A 14,114-nucleotide genomic window follows, 5' to 3' on the forward strand; every position below is an offset into this window, starting at 1 on the left:
TTGTTATGTTAAGTTTTATTAATATTATTGAAAGCTTTTATTGTAAATGAATGTTGGATCGTGTCAAATGCTTTCTCTGCTTCTATTGATATGATCCTAAGATTTTAGATCCTTTTCTAGATATAGTGAATTATATTTTTTAATTTATAGATGCAAAACATCTTTGCGCACCTGGATTAAATTCCACTTTTTCATGTTGTATGAGTCCATTAATGTATTATTGAATTCAGTTTGCTGAAATTTTATTGAAGATTTTTATATTTATGTTCATTAGGGATAGTGACCTCTAGTTTTCCTTTATTATGATATTTTTCTCTGCTTTGATATTATTATTTAGCTTTATAATATCTATTTTGAAGCATTTCCTTTTCAAAGTTTTGAAGTTTGAGGGTAGGGATTAGTTTGTCTTTGAAGGTTTGGTGTAACTTACTTGTGAAACCATTTGGTTAGGGCCTTTGTTTTTTGGGATACTTTCGGTTATTATTTCAGTATTTTTGCTTTTAATTGGTCTGTTCTTATCTTCTGTTTCATCCTAATTTGTCTTAGAAGGTTGTCTGATTTTAAAAAATAAGTGTACATTTCTTCTAAATCATTCTCTTTTTTTGTCATGGCAATATTTCCATGACATTTTTCTAGCTTATGTTGTTTCAGTTCTGATACTACTATATTAGATTTTATGTATTTTTTTAAGTGAAGCTAGCCATAGTCTTGGCTATTTCATTCTTTCAAAGAACCAGTTCTTGATTTCATTGATCTTTTGTAATGTCTTTATTATTTCTATTTAATTTATTGCAACTTTAATTTTTTATTATTTTCTTCCTTCAACTCACTTTTGGTTGTATTTGATTCTTTATCTAGTTACTAAAGTTGTAAAATTAGATTGTTTGTTTGAGATCCTCCTTGTTCTTTATATAGAACAGTTACTATTAACTTCTCTCTTGTTACATATTTGCTGCATCCTGTACATTCTGATGCTCATGTCTTCATTTATTTTTCTCTAGGTATTATTTAAATTTCTTTTTGGATTTCATTGCTAAAGAAGGTGATGCATTTTGTCATGCATATATAAATGAAAATGAGTTGAAAATATTAATGGAATAAATAAATAAAAGCAATGATTCAGTGTGGTTGGCATATTTGAATTATATTTATGATTTTTCTGTGTGGTGTGTGTGTATAATATCTGAGCTATGCTATAATTCTATACTAAATAGCTTTTACAATGAATATAAATTTTAAAAATATATACCATTGGCTGGCAGATTCATAAAATATCATTTGAAATAATAATCACTTTTCCATTCATCTGTACATAGATTTTTAGTATTTCTGAGTAAATTTGGTACTAATTTAGACAATAGTTTAACTTTTTTTAAGTAAAGTTCTAATTGTTGTATAGCTAGCTCAAGACAATATAATGATCCTCTTACTTTTTTTCTTTATAAGATCATTGATATTTACAAATTAAGACAACAAAAACCAACTAACTGAATCTTTTTTGTATCATCTTATATATGTTTGTTATTGTTAACTCTTTAAAATTATATTACTCCTCATGCTTCTGCAGATAAAATAAATCATAACCAAAGTAAATTAAAATGTACTTATTCATTTCAAAAATACTTCCTAGCCTATTTTTGAATTAAAATTATTAGTGGTTGAATACCAAATGGTGTTATTATGTCAATCTTAAGGAAAAAATGAATATTATGATTTATAGAACTAGTTAAAGTTAATTAACTAGTTTAAAAGTTAAATATTATGACTCATTAAATATCTGTTGACTCATGCAATTTTCAAACATTGACTTGCAAGTTATATGAATTGATTTAAAAAATAAATTGTTTTTATTTTGTTTTTTAAAATTATTTTCAATTATGAGATAATAAAACTTCTTCCAAAAATGGAAAACATAATGCTGGCATATCCATTGGAATCAGAGCATACTGCACATTCAACTGGGAAGCATTGTTATGCAAATCTGCTTATCTTCTATTTATCGATATTCCTGATATAGTTGGAGATTGATCACACATTTAACAATATATTTCTCAAATATATTTGATGAACATGTTTTGACACACTCTTTTTGTGCTTGTCTCCTTTGAAGAATCCCTGTAACCATTCAGCCAGGTGTTGGGAAGATATGTAGTAGCTGAGCGTCTTTACTTCTGACACCATCCTACGAATCAACTTTGGAGATGCTTTCACCCTGTCGGTCTTCTGTAGCAGCCAGGCAGAGTGCTGACTCCTTCACAGCAGTGAGGAACTCTTCAGGCTCCGGAAGTAAGTTGATTTGGTAGATTTGAAAACACTTTGAGGAGAATAACTAGAAATCTTGCAAATTCATACATATTGATTATTTCATTGATTATTTTATTTCTCTTTTTGAGTCATATCCTTCTAGAGATATGTTTTTATGCTGATAATCTATATGGGATTTTCTGATTTTTTTTAATGGTGTTTCAGTGTCTTATAATTTATATTTGCAACTTTGATGCAAATAGTAGATTCAAATACATTGATTGTACATGAAAGATTTGGAATGACCAAGTATTTTCCTGAAGTTGTTTGGGTAATAAGTTACTAAGATATAATAAAATACCTGGTCTTTTGATTCTTGAAAATCCAGTGCTCTTTTCATGATTGTGATCTCCAGTGTTATATGGAAGATAAAGTGCATGTGGTAGAAATGGCTCTCTTCCTGATTTTTTTTTTCTTTTTGGCTGACATCTATCTTGTGTCATTGAAAAAGAACTTATGAAAATCTATAAATATGCTATGCTTACAAAAAATAAATAAAAGGGGGAAATCACATGGATGAGAATAATTGAATCAGGGGACATGAAGAATCTGCAAATGCATAGCATAATGTACTAACTACCCAATGATATACTGTATAGTGCCAAAACCAAATCACCAGCTACATTTTATCCTTGAATTTCTAATTATGGGTCAATCAGATAAATACATCAGTTACATGACTAATTTCATAGGATTTGATATGTAAAGACAATTGTCTGAATAAGATTATACTTTTCTGGATCATTGTTATGATCATATTGTTTTGCCCTTTTTCTGGTTTGCTTGGTTTACATTTGACATTTTTGTCTCCCAAGTGCTTGGCATAGGCATTTCTTTCTCTTATAGATATATTTGTATTACAATGACACCACACAGAAAATTATTATGATACAATTTTATAGAGTATACCCTACATTGTCTATTGGCAATTAGGGGCTTAGCAATTGAAATTTCCTTGAAAGGAATGGGTAGAAGATACCTAGTTTTATTTTTCAGTGTATTGCAATTTCAGTATGCCTGCAATAGAGATATCTGTGTCCTTAAAGTGAACATGGACACTATTGTTAAGAGTTTATGTTTGGGCCTCCCTGGTGGTGCAAGGGGTTAAGCACCACACTATGAAGCAATCCACAGCCTCTGCAGCACGAGTTCGATCCCCAGCTGGCCAGGGAGAAACCCACATGGTGAGACAGACCTCTCCTGGTTTGTCCACTGCTCCCCTCAGCAGTGTATTTCAGTCAATCTGTCTGTTCTGCTCCCCACTCTGTCTCTGGTGAAACCTCTCACCCCCCGTATCTCTGGCCTGTACCCCAGCTCTTGTATGCATAAATAAATAAATCTTTTAAAAAAGAGTTTATATTTGGATTATGGTGTTACTGATTGCATAAAATTTTAAACTGATTGCCAATATATTGTCGCTAGTATGCTCAAAGTAATATAGAAGGATTTATTAAAGACACAAACATAAAGGTATTTTAAGTTATATTCAGGTTAATTCATTGTAACTGGCATAATAGCATAAAATGATGAGTCTGAGTACGCAGAAGATAGATTACAAATCTTTATTTCAGTGTAGATTTTTTCATTGTATTATTTTGTACTCCTTTTGTATATGATTTTTTTATTCATCTTAAGAATTGCTTTTCTTGCTTTAGTCCTTGAACTTTTTCTTGATTAAAGTAACTTGAGGAAGAAAGTCTAGATTTTCCAATTTTTGCTTTTCTGAAAGAATGGGGGACCCTTTTAAGCCTGAGATGATTTCACACAGTTTGAAGATGTGGAAATGTTTAGTGTTTGTTTCTTAAAGGTTACTCCTTTAAATGGAAACTCCATAGCTTTACATGTTTACCTCTGTAGGCAGCTAATGACTTTTTGTTTTCCATATATAAAGATGATGTTTTCTTAATAAAGCATCTGACTTTATGAAAACTGTTAGCACAGAAAATATATGCAACTGGCAAAATTTCCTAGTGTAAATCATTAGACTTAGTGAATTCAAACACATTTTCATTTACTAATGGCTATAATCAAGGCCAAAGGATTTATTTAATTAACCTGGCACTAGAAGGCTAAACAGAAATAATTTATATATTGAAAACGACTCCTCTGAGTTAATGCTTAATTCAATTTTTTTTAATTACCAGTCCATTAGTCTACAGAAGTAGAACCTCCTTTCCCCTTTCAATTTTTTCTTTGGAGTAACATTAGGCTGAAAGTCTTTCATGGAATTAATCACCCTGAAAAAAGAGAAAGTAAATACATTCCTAATTAGTTCCTCAAATTTCAGAGAGCTCATTGAAAATTCATAGCACATCCATTAATCCCTTTCCAAAAATGAATGGAATACTGGAAACTTTTCCAGAGGAAGTAATGAATGGAGTAGTAAATTAATGAGGGAATGGAATATCCATTAGTTCTTAGTGCAGGATAGTATAGGTGGTGGTAGTCATTATGATGACTACTTTTCTCACTGACATTTTCAATTAGTCTTGGCCAGTAAAATACTACATTTTTCTGTTTCTTCTATCTTTTCTTGCGGAACTAAAGGACTTGTGACCTTTAACAATAAGTGGTAATACTCAAACAGGAGGTATGCATGCCTGTGTAAATATATGCATATGTATATATGCATCTAAAGGTAATTTTCTAAAGCATACAGCAATGATAATCACTCTATAGGGCTAATATGTCTTTGGAATATTAAAGTATCTTTAATTACATTAAATATATAATACCTATAAAAACTTTTATTTTTGAAACATCTTCCCTATGTTTAAATTTTGTAAATTATCAACTCTGGTAACATTAGGTTGACTATTAACATTAGTTGATAGAGGTTTAATCACTTATATAATAATAACCAACATATTATCACTTGATACTTTCTATGTGTTTTCCATCATGATACTTTCCAAAAAAGAATTATTTGATCCTTTTACCATCTCTATGAAAGTAGTTTAAAAAAATTGTATAGATCCTCAACCACACAGATATATTTTTATGCTTGATATTTTTAGGTATATATTTATGTACTTAAAATCATCCTAGGATACTTAAGCCATAGAAACAAAGATAGGAAAGTAGGGTTTTAATAAGTAATATCTAACCATCAATGCTGAAGTGGCTACATGAATTAGGTTCAATAATCCTAAAAGATAGAGCAAAAAGGGAACCTGTTATATCATGTTCTTATAATGACTCCCAAATTTATGTATTTAATTATGTATTTTATTCCAAATTGATATATCTAATTACCTAAATGCCTTAAATTTATGCTGCAAGTAAATTTTTTGGTTAGCTCTTAAAATATACTCTTCAAATATTCTCACATTCAGCATACATCATTATATTTTATAAAAATAGGGATCATCCTTTCTTGTTATCTCCTCAATCTGTATATTCTATCACCTATTTTGGTCCTATTTAATTCATCTATTTTTCTTCATCAACACCCTGGCCCCCACTACCATAGTTGCCCCTAGGATACTATAGAGACCTCCTACATTATCTCTTATCCGCTGACACACTTATTCAATGTGTTTTCCATAGTTAGTCAAAGAGAGTCTTACAAAAATACAAAAATCATTACTCTCAGATTATAGACTTTAACATGGCTTTCAATGCTGTGAATGGTTGAGCACTATTCTCAGTGTCTCCAAATCACCCCATGCCAGCGCCCCACCCCTTTCCTTCATTCTAGTCACCGAGGCCCTTCAGTTCCTCCCTGTCATGTATTTGCACATGGTTGGTTTTCCCTGAATGGGTCACCATTTCCATCTCTTTTTGTTCAGTGTCTCAACACTGAACATTCAACAATAGTCACTTACTAAAAGGAACCTTTCTTGCTATACCACCAGGTCATCTTTTCTTAACATATAGACTCTTAATACTATGTAACTTATTCATTATAATTTCATGTCTCTTTCTACAGTTATCTAATGAATGTCAATTTCCCTTCCAGATTGTAAGCACTGTAGGGTCTTGATCTACATTTTGCTCAATACTGAAACCCCTCTTTTGGAACTGTGAACACAGGGATAGAGTCTGTCTCTCTTTTTTTTTCCTCTCATTGTCTCTGTCTCCCACTTCACTTCTATTCTTCCCCCTTCCCTGTATGTATGTGTGTGTGTGTGTGTGTGTGTGTGTGTGTGTGTGTGTGTGTGTTTTAAGAGGCAGAAACTCTGAGAGTTGAAAAATAAATTCCTAGCATATCAGGGAGAAACTTATAAAGGCCAAGAAATGTTGGTATTGGATAATTATTGCTTTAAACTTTGCTTTTCTTCAAACTTCTTTTTTTTGCCTTTCTCTAGTAACTTATTGGAATAGTTTTCCTTATACTCATCATGACTTTTGTTATAAAGTTCCTGAAACTATGATTCTATGGACAAGAGTCAGACATCTATATTTCTAGAACTAATAATATTGCAAGTAGTAACTTGATTTGTTCTACTTTTTTATTGAAAATAGTAAATGGTCAGGAGAAAAATAATAACAATAAAAAACCAAAATTAACAGGCAACTATAAATCAGAGACATTCTTCAGGGGAAGGGGAGGGATCAGAATAGGGGAGGGAAAACCCACGGGACTATGGTGATGGTGCACAGGTGAATTAGTGGTGGGAATTTTATGGGAACCACACCTGAGAGGAGAAAGCATACATTGTCCAAAAATGAACAATGATGTAAACTATACATATAAATAAATTATATTAATTAAAAAATAAAATGATAAATGATAAATATGAATGTTCAAATGTTTAAGTATGAATGTCAAATCAATGCATTGGTTGGAATATATAGAAAATTTCTATCATGTAAAACGAGAGCATTCTTTTGCTTTTATTTTAGAAAAGATAGATTCCAAAGAGATCAACTGAAACAGAATTTTTAAGTACCAACTATAAGTTGTCTTCATTTTGTTTTTGTATTTTTCCCATTGTCAAAGTTTTATCCTGTTTTTCTTCATGCTCTCTGTTTGCATTTGGGTGTTTACTTTTCCGGGACCGTTGTACAACCATCCTCTTCCCTTCTTATTATCTGCACCATTTGTCAGGGCTTTGTTTTCTGAGAGGTAATGGGTTAAGATCCTGTCCTTGCTCTTATGAAGCAAATGCAAATGAATATAACTGGAATTTTTTTTCTAAAAATGTAGATCAGTAGGAATGGTGAGGACCTAACAGTGTAGAAATAAGTATCATAAGATAAATAGTGGTGAAGAGCTACAGATAGTCATGAGAGTACAGTGGAAAGGGGGTTACTTCCATTTGAGATTATGGGAATATGCCTTCAGGCATACTTCTTATTAGAAGTTGAATTTGCCTGGGCCTCCGAGATAGGTCTGAGCTTTTGTCTATTATTGTTAATGTGCTGATGTATTGCTTCATTTATGTAAAAATTCCAGAAGCTAGAGAGATAATGCACAGTTTTCCCAAAAGCCCTTAAGTACTGACACCAAAACTAAAAATGTCTTAGCTTGCAGTACTTGATGTAGAAAGGCCTATGCTTTCTCTGCCTGCTGTTAGTGTTGGCCCTGTGGGTTGCTAATACTATAGTTTTACTGTCAAGTGTCCTGGGAAGTAGTCTGAATAAATGCCTTGTGTTAGGAGGTAATGATTACTTTACATTTACGACCAGGAGAGATTGATATCACATGGAGAGTACTCCTGACAACTGACATTAGATGCATGGTAACAATATTAATTGCAAAACATTGACTATGAAGCCCATTGGAAAAATAATTTCAATGTGTATGAACTCAAACTAAGTTTCTATGTTGCTGTGATCTGTTGAAGTGACTGTACCATAACCTCCCTCATAACTCTGTGGGCTGTACTAGAGGTATTTTAGCATATGTCATTTTAGAATTCTCAAGATAAACAGGCATTTCTCATCAATATTAAACAGAGTGTGGGACAGTTTACAGAAGGGAAATCTTGACAATATAAAAACTACTTTTAGAGAAATTTCATGATTTACCATGGGATAAAATTAACAATTTGAAGAGCCTGTATGTACTATATTACTCATTAACTCAAAATATTACTAATGGCTCATAATGTGAAGGACAAAAACATAGTGAAATTTAGTTAGAAATGCATGGACAGATTATGTGGGAAAAAATCAGGAACATCATATACTAGATGAAAACTTTAATAATATGAGACAACCTCATGACTTAATTTTGCAGAGTGTGAACTTAAATAATATGCACTTAAATAACATGCACTTAAATAATATGGTTTTCACACAAAATTATTTTGTCTTGAATGTTGAAGAATCCCCATTGTTTTGAAGAATTGTCAATAAGAAGGCATTAACCGCCCCCCCCCCCACACACACACACCATTGGGAATGCTGACAGGCAGAAGGTTGGTTTTAGGGCTTATAGGTCAACTTCTAGGTCACATTTAATTTAGTTTCAAGTGGTGACTTCTTCCCCTGATTGCATACAGAAAGCAAGGTGACTTCTGTGATTTTGCATGGTGGTAGTTTGCTCTTATTTGTCTAATTAACCTCATCTTTCAACTCAGGAATATTCATGTGGTTACTGATGTGACATAAAAGCACATTTTCCCCTGTATTTTTTCAATGAAAGACAAGACACAGGTTTAACAGCTGAGGTGAAACCTTTGTTGCTAAAATGAAAGCAATTTTTTTTTTTTAAGTTGACTGCTCCTCTTAGTGTCTGGCTATTCTAAATCTATAATAAGAATCTGGCTTTCTTTTCTGTCTCTTGCATGCTAATATGGATTACTATGCTAAATCACAATGCTTTAACATACTGTTTAATATCTGGAAAACAACCAATCTTTTAATATGTGCTTACTTATTTATGTCATAAAGAAAGTGTTCCATTACTGGCAAATGAGCACCTTTTAGTTCATGCCTACTACAATAATGATTCCCACACAGAAATAACCCACAATTTATAACATATATTTATTATTTATAAAGAGGTAGAAATGTAGAGTAACAAACTTTTTTAATAACAAAAATTCTCTGCTAAAGAGAGACTAAAGAGGAGATACTGAAAATAAAATGATATGTAATTTGATATGTTTTCAATTTATCAGGATATATTATGAAGCATTTTCCTTATATATATTCATATATACACACACATACATACTATACATCTTGATATGAAACAGTAGAATCTCAAAATTTTAGGTGACGTTTAGGAATGACTTTATATGTAATAATTATAGTGATAATGAGAGTGGAACAATGACATTCATGGATTTTTATTGAGGTAATTATATGTAAAGACCCCAGTCTTACAATGAGTCAAGTGATAAAAAGACTAGCAAATTCCCGGCATCTAAATTACTTATTGGATTTGTTCTCTATGTCAGAATATACAGGTAACTATTGCTAAAGGTATAAAGAGTTTCTTTAAACTATTTCAGCAATGCCATAGTATATTTTTATATTCAATTCCTCCATGGTAGTCTTGATTTCTAAATATTTGGAAATAAGATCCTTATATGTAACTCCTTATGCTGTTTCACAGGGGCATGAGGGGATCCCCACATGAGGTGATCTAGCAAGACCCATTATGAAAAGTAATGATAAGTAAGAAAACTATTCAAGACAATGTTAAGTAAGAATCTAGCAATTGTCAAGTCTGAGTACAGATAATCTTATCTAAATGTTGGTAGTAACCTATAAAATTTATTTTTGCCATATGATATCCATGTGAACAAGTAAATATTTTGTTTTCATATATTTTAGGCCTCAGAAATTATCAAATATTTTCTGAAGACTTAGATATTTCACTCAAATGGGCTTTTTTTAAAATCCTTTTCTTTCTCAGGATGATATTCATCACATTCAGATTTAAGTCCAGACATTAACAAAATAGTAACTTCAGTCTATAAGATGAACTACTACATGAGAAATTCTAGTTTAATCAACTCCATATAAACTTAAAGAACACTTACTTACATATTTTGCTATGTGCTTTTTGCAAAATATTCCTACAAGAAATAACAAAAAAAGATATTAACTAGAAAAATAATACATCAAATATATTAGAAATAACACAAATGGCAACTATGAGGCACTGGAAATCCTTATATGGAACATGATTAGACATACGGGATCACAGTGTGTGATTCAGAGGTATAGGATTACTCCCTTCAGTTGTATGTTGCCACACCACACATCTGACAAGGGGCTAATATCCAAAAGCCACAAAGATCTACAAATTGTTATTTTGTATCACAAACCCAAATATCTAATGTAATATTTTAAATCATTCAAAACTGATTTAAAATCTGGAGCTTAGAAAAGGATCATGCAAGTAAACTGTAAATGTAAACATACAGCTATATATCTATTCCATGTTGGAGAAGCAAACTCAGTATTATCAAAATATCATTTGTTACTATTTGATCTATAGAGCCAATTCAATCAAAATCAAAATCTCAATATTTTATATTCTAGATTTGGAAAAAAAATAGTTGTAACATTTATGCAGAGAGGAAAAAGGTCCAGATTAGCCAACATGTCTTAAAGAATAACAAAATTGTTGGGCTGACCCTCTCTCTCTTCTAAACTTACTTCAATGCTACAGTAATCAAGACAAGAGAATAGACAAATATATTAATGGAATAGAATAGAATTCTCAGAAAGGGAGTTCCATAAATATAGTCAACAGATCTTAGACAAGGGAGCAAAGACAATGCAGTAGAGCAAAGATAATCTCTTCAACAAACAGTGGAACAACTAGACATCCATAACAAAAATGCAAATATGTTAATCTACACACAGAATTTATACCTTCACACAATGAACTAAAAAAATGGATTAGAAATCTAAACTTAAAACACAATACTGTAAAACACCAGGAAAGTAACACAGTAGAAAATAAAGATAACCTTGGGTATGGTGATACCTTTATATATATATATATATATATATATATATATATATATATATACACACACAGAGTACCTAAGATATGATCCATGCTATAAATAATTGATAAACTAGATTTCATTAAAATTAAAAACTTCTGCTGCAAAGCCTTTATCAAGAGAATGAAAAGACTAGCTACAGACTGGGAGAAAAAAATTTGCAAAAGCCACATCTGATAAATGACTGTTATCTAAACTATGCCAAGAACTCTTAAAACTCAACAATGAAAAACAAACACCTTCTTAAAAATAAAAAAGGGCCAAAAATCTCAACAGACCCTCACTAAGAAGGTACACAGATGGCAAATAAACATATGAAAAGATGTTTCACATCAGGGAAATGCAAATTGAAACAGTGAGATGCCACTGTATACCTATTAGACTAGCTGAAACCTGGAAAACTGACAATACCAAATGCTGGTTAGGATATGGAGCAGAAGGAACACTCATACATTGCTGGTGGGAATGCAAAATGGTACAAACACTTGGATGACAGTCTTCCTGTTTTTTTTTTTCTTTTTTTTACAAAACTAAGCACATTTTTACTATAAGATCCAATAATCACATTCTTTGGTATTCATACAAAGGAGATAAAAATTTATACACAAAACCTACATACAGGTGTTTGTAGAAGCTTTATTCATAATTTCTAAATCATTCATAATTTCCAAAACCTGGAAACAGCCAAGATGCCCTTCAATAGGTGAATAGATACACTGTGTTCCTCCATACATTATTTAATGCAAAAAAGAAATGAGATATGGGGCCTCCCCAGTGGTACAGCAGTTGAGCACTGGGTTGCAAAGCTGCCCACAGTCTCTGTAGCACCAGTTCGATCCCTGGCCACCGTGTGAAGGTCCCACATGGCATGCAGACCTCTCCTGCCGCCCACTGCACCCCTCAGCAGTATATTTCGTCGGTCTGCCTTTTCTGTTCCCCGCTCTGGCTCTGGTGAATTCTCTCACCCTCCAGTGCTTCTGACTGTACCCAGTGCTTGTATAAATAAATAAATAAATAAATAAATCTTAAAAGAAAAAAAGAAATGAACTATCAAGTTCATGAAAATACATTAGAAACCTTTAAATGCTTAATAAATAAGTGAAACAAACCAATATGAAAATGTTGCATAGTGGGCCTCCCCTGGTGGTACAGTGGTTGAGTGATGGGCTGCGAAGCTGCCCACAGTCTCTGCAATGCCAGTTCAATTCCCGACTGCTGGCGAGGGTCCCACATGGCGCAGCAGGCCTCTCCTGCCATGCCCGCTGCTCCACTCAGCAGTGTGTTTCGTCAGTCTGCCTGTTCTGTTCCCCACTCTGGCTCTGGTGAATTCTCTCACCCTCCTGCACTTCTGACTGTACCCAGTGTTTGTATAAATACATAAATAAATCTTTCAAAAAGAAAAAGAAAGAAAATGTTGCATAGTGAATATAATTTTAACTATATGAATTTCTGGAAAAGTTAAAACTATGAATACATTAAAAGAGATCTATGGTTATCAGAGACTCTCAGGGAAAGGAGTTGTTTAATGAATAGAAAAAACACAAAATATGTTTTAGAGTAGTGAAAATACATTGTATCACACTATATTGATGATTACACATAATTATACATTTGCTCAAACCTATAGAATGTAAAAGACCAAGAGTAAGTCATAATGAAGACTAAGGAAGGAATTTTGTTGATGATATCTCAATGTAGGTTTATCAGTTGTGGCCAATGTCCAACTCTGTTGGAGAATGTTGGTAATAGGAAGTTCTAGAACATATATGGGGCAGGGGTGTATATAAGATATCTCTATTTTTTCTTCAGTTGTGCTGTGAAACTTAAGCTACTCTGAAAAAATTGTCTTAATAAAAGCCATATAAACACTTACGAAGTTTCATTGTTGAACTTTCTTCTACGTTTACCTTTTAAATAAAAATGTATGAAATATAACTCTATATATAACTTTGGAATTTTCATGTTTGATACAGCTTGGTTCTTCATTCTTTTATTTATATTGAATTTACTTAATTGCTAGTAGGATTGAGATTCTTTGAGTTTATTGACTTTCCAGAATTTTATTTGTAGAAATCCTTTGCTGATCTTCATATTGTGTTTTTCTTATCAGATTAAATTAGCTTTAAGAAATGTTAAAAAGCATATTTTGCATTCTAGTCTTTTGTAGATTCCTTGGCTCTTATGTGTGTCATCATATTTTATGGCTAGTATTTTTGTTTAATAATGTATTTTATTTGTTAAGGACCAATAGTCTAGGTTTAGGGTTAAATTAGGAAATTAGGAATTTTTTTTTCCTTTTTTAGGGCATAATGAGACAAAGATACACAAAATGTGAGGATTAATACACATGCTTGCTTCTCTGGTAGTACCAGATACCTGACACTCAGAAGGGAATATATGACTTATTATCCTACTTCAGAGTGATTTACATACAGTAATGCAAAAAGAGAGTGGAGTTGTGGAATTATTCCTATAGCTTGCAGATTTCTAGGGAAACTTGACCCTTTCTTAGCTGGACGGGGGACATGACACTTCCATTAGAGGTTCTAAAATTACCTTAGTGGTGACCAGGATGAGAATATGTTGCCTCAGTTTGTACTGGAGAGACAGTGATTAAATGTTCCCTTTTATGGTGTCAGCTGTGAGTTTTTCTGAATTTTATTTAGTGTAATTATAAGAACATTCTGGGTTTAGGATGCTTACATGACAGAGAATTTTATACTAGTACCCCAGAAATACTTTTAAAATTTAATTTCTACTGACACTTTTAACATTTCTCACATAGTGTGGGTATCTTAATTCAGTGTACTTAATTGTTATCAGTTTTCGCCAAACTTTCTAATAGTGAATACCTTCAGTCTTTAATATTAAGATATAATTCAGTGATAA

At 32.1% G+C, this 14,114-nt stretch overlaps 1 protein-coding gene across 13 annotated transcripts in view; it reads left to right on the forward strand.

The window, feature by feature from the left end:
- The window catches only part of LRFN5 (leucine rich repeat and fibronectin type III domain containing 5), a 268,041-nt gene that overhangs the window by 170,839 nt on the left and 83,088 nt on the right, over positions 1 to 14,114 (forward strand). For all 13 annotated transcript variants that reach the window (XR_008549856.1, XM_054690104.1, XM_054690100.1 and 10 more), the window contains one exon: positions 2,111 to 2,286. The gene's annotated coding sequence lies outside the window, so the exon portion shown is untranslated. The remainder of the gene's footprint in view (positions 1 to 2,110; positions 2,287 to 14,114) is intronic.

This window comes from Talpa occidentalis, unplaced genomic scaffold, assembly GCF_014898055.3.
Source record: "Talpa occidentalis isolate TD23 unplaced genomic scaffold, MPIMG_talOcc4v2.1 talOcc4.11, whole genome shotgun sequence".
NCBI classification, from domain to species: domain Eukaryota; kingdom Metazoa; phylum Chordata; class Mammalia; order Eulipotyphla; family Talpidae; genus Talpa; species Talpa occidentalis.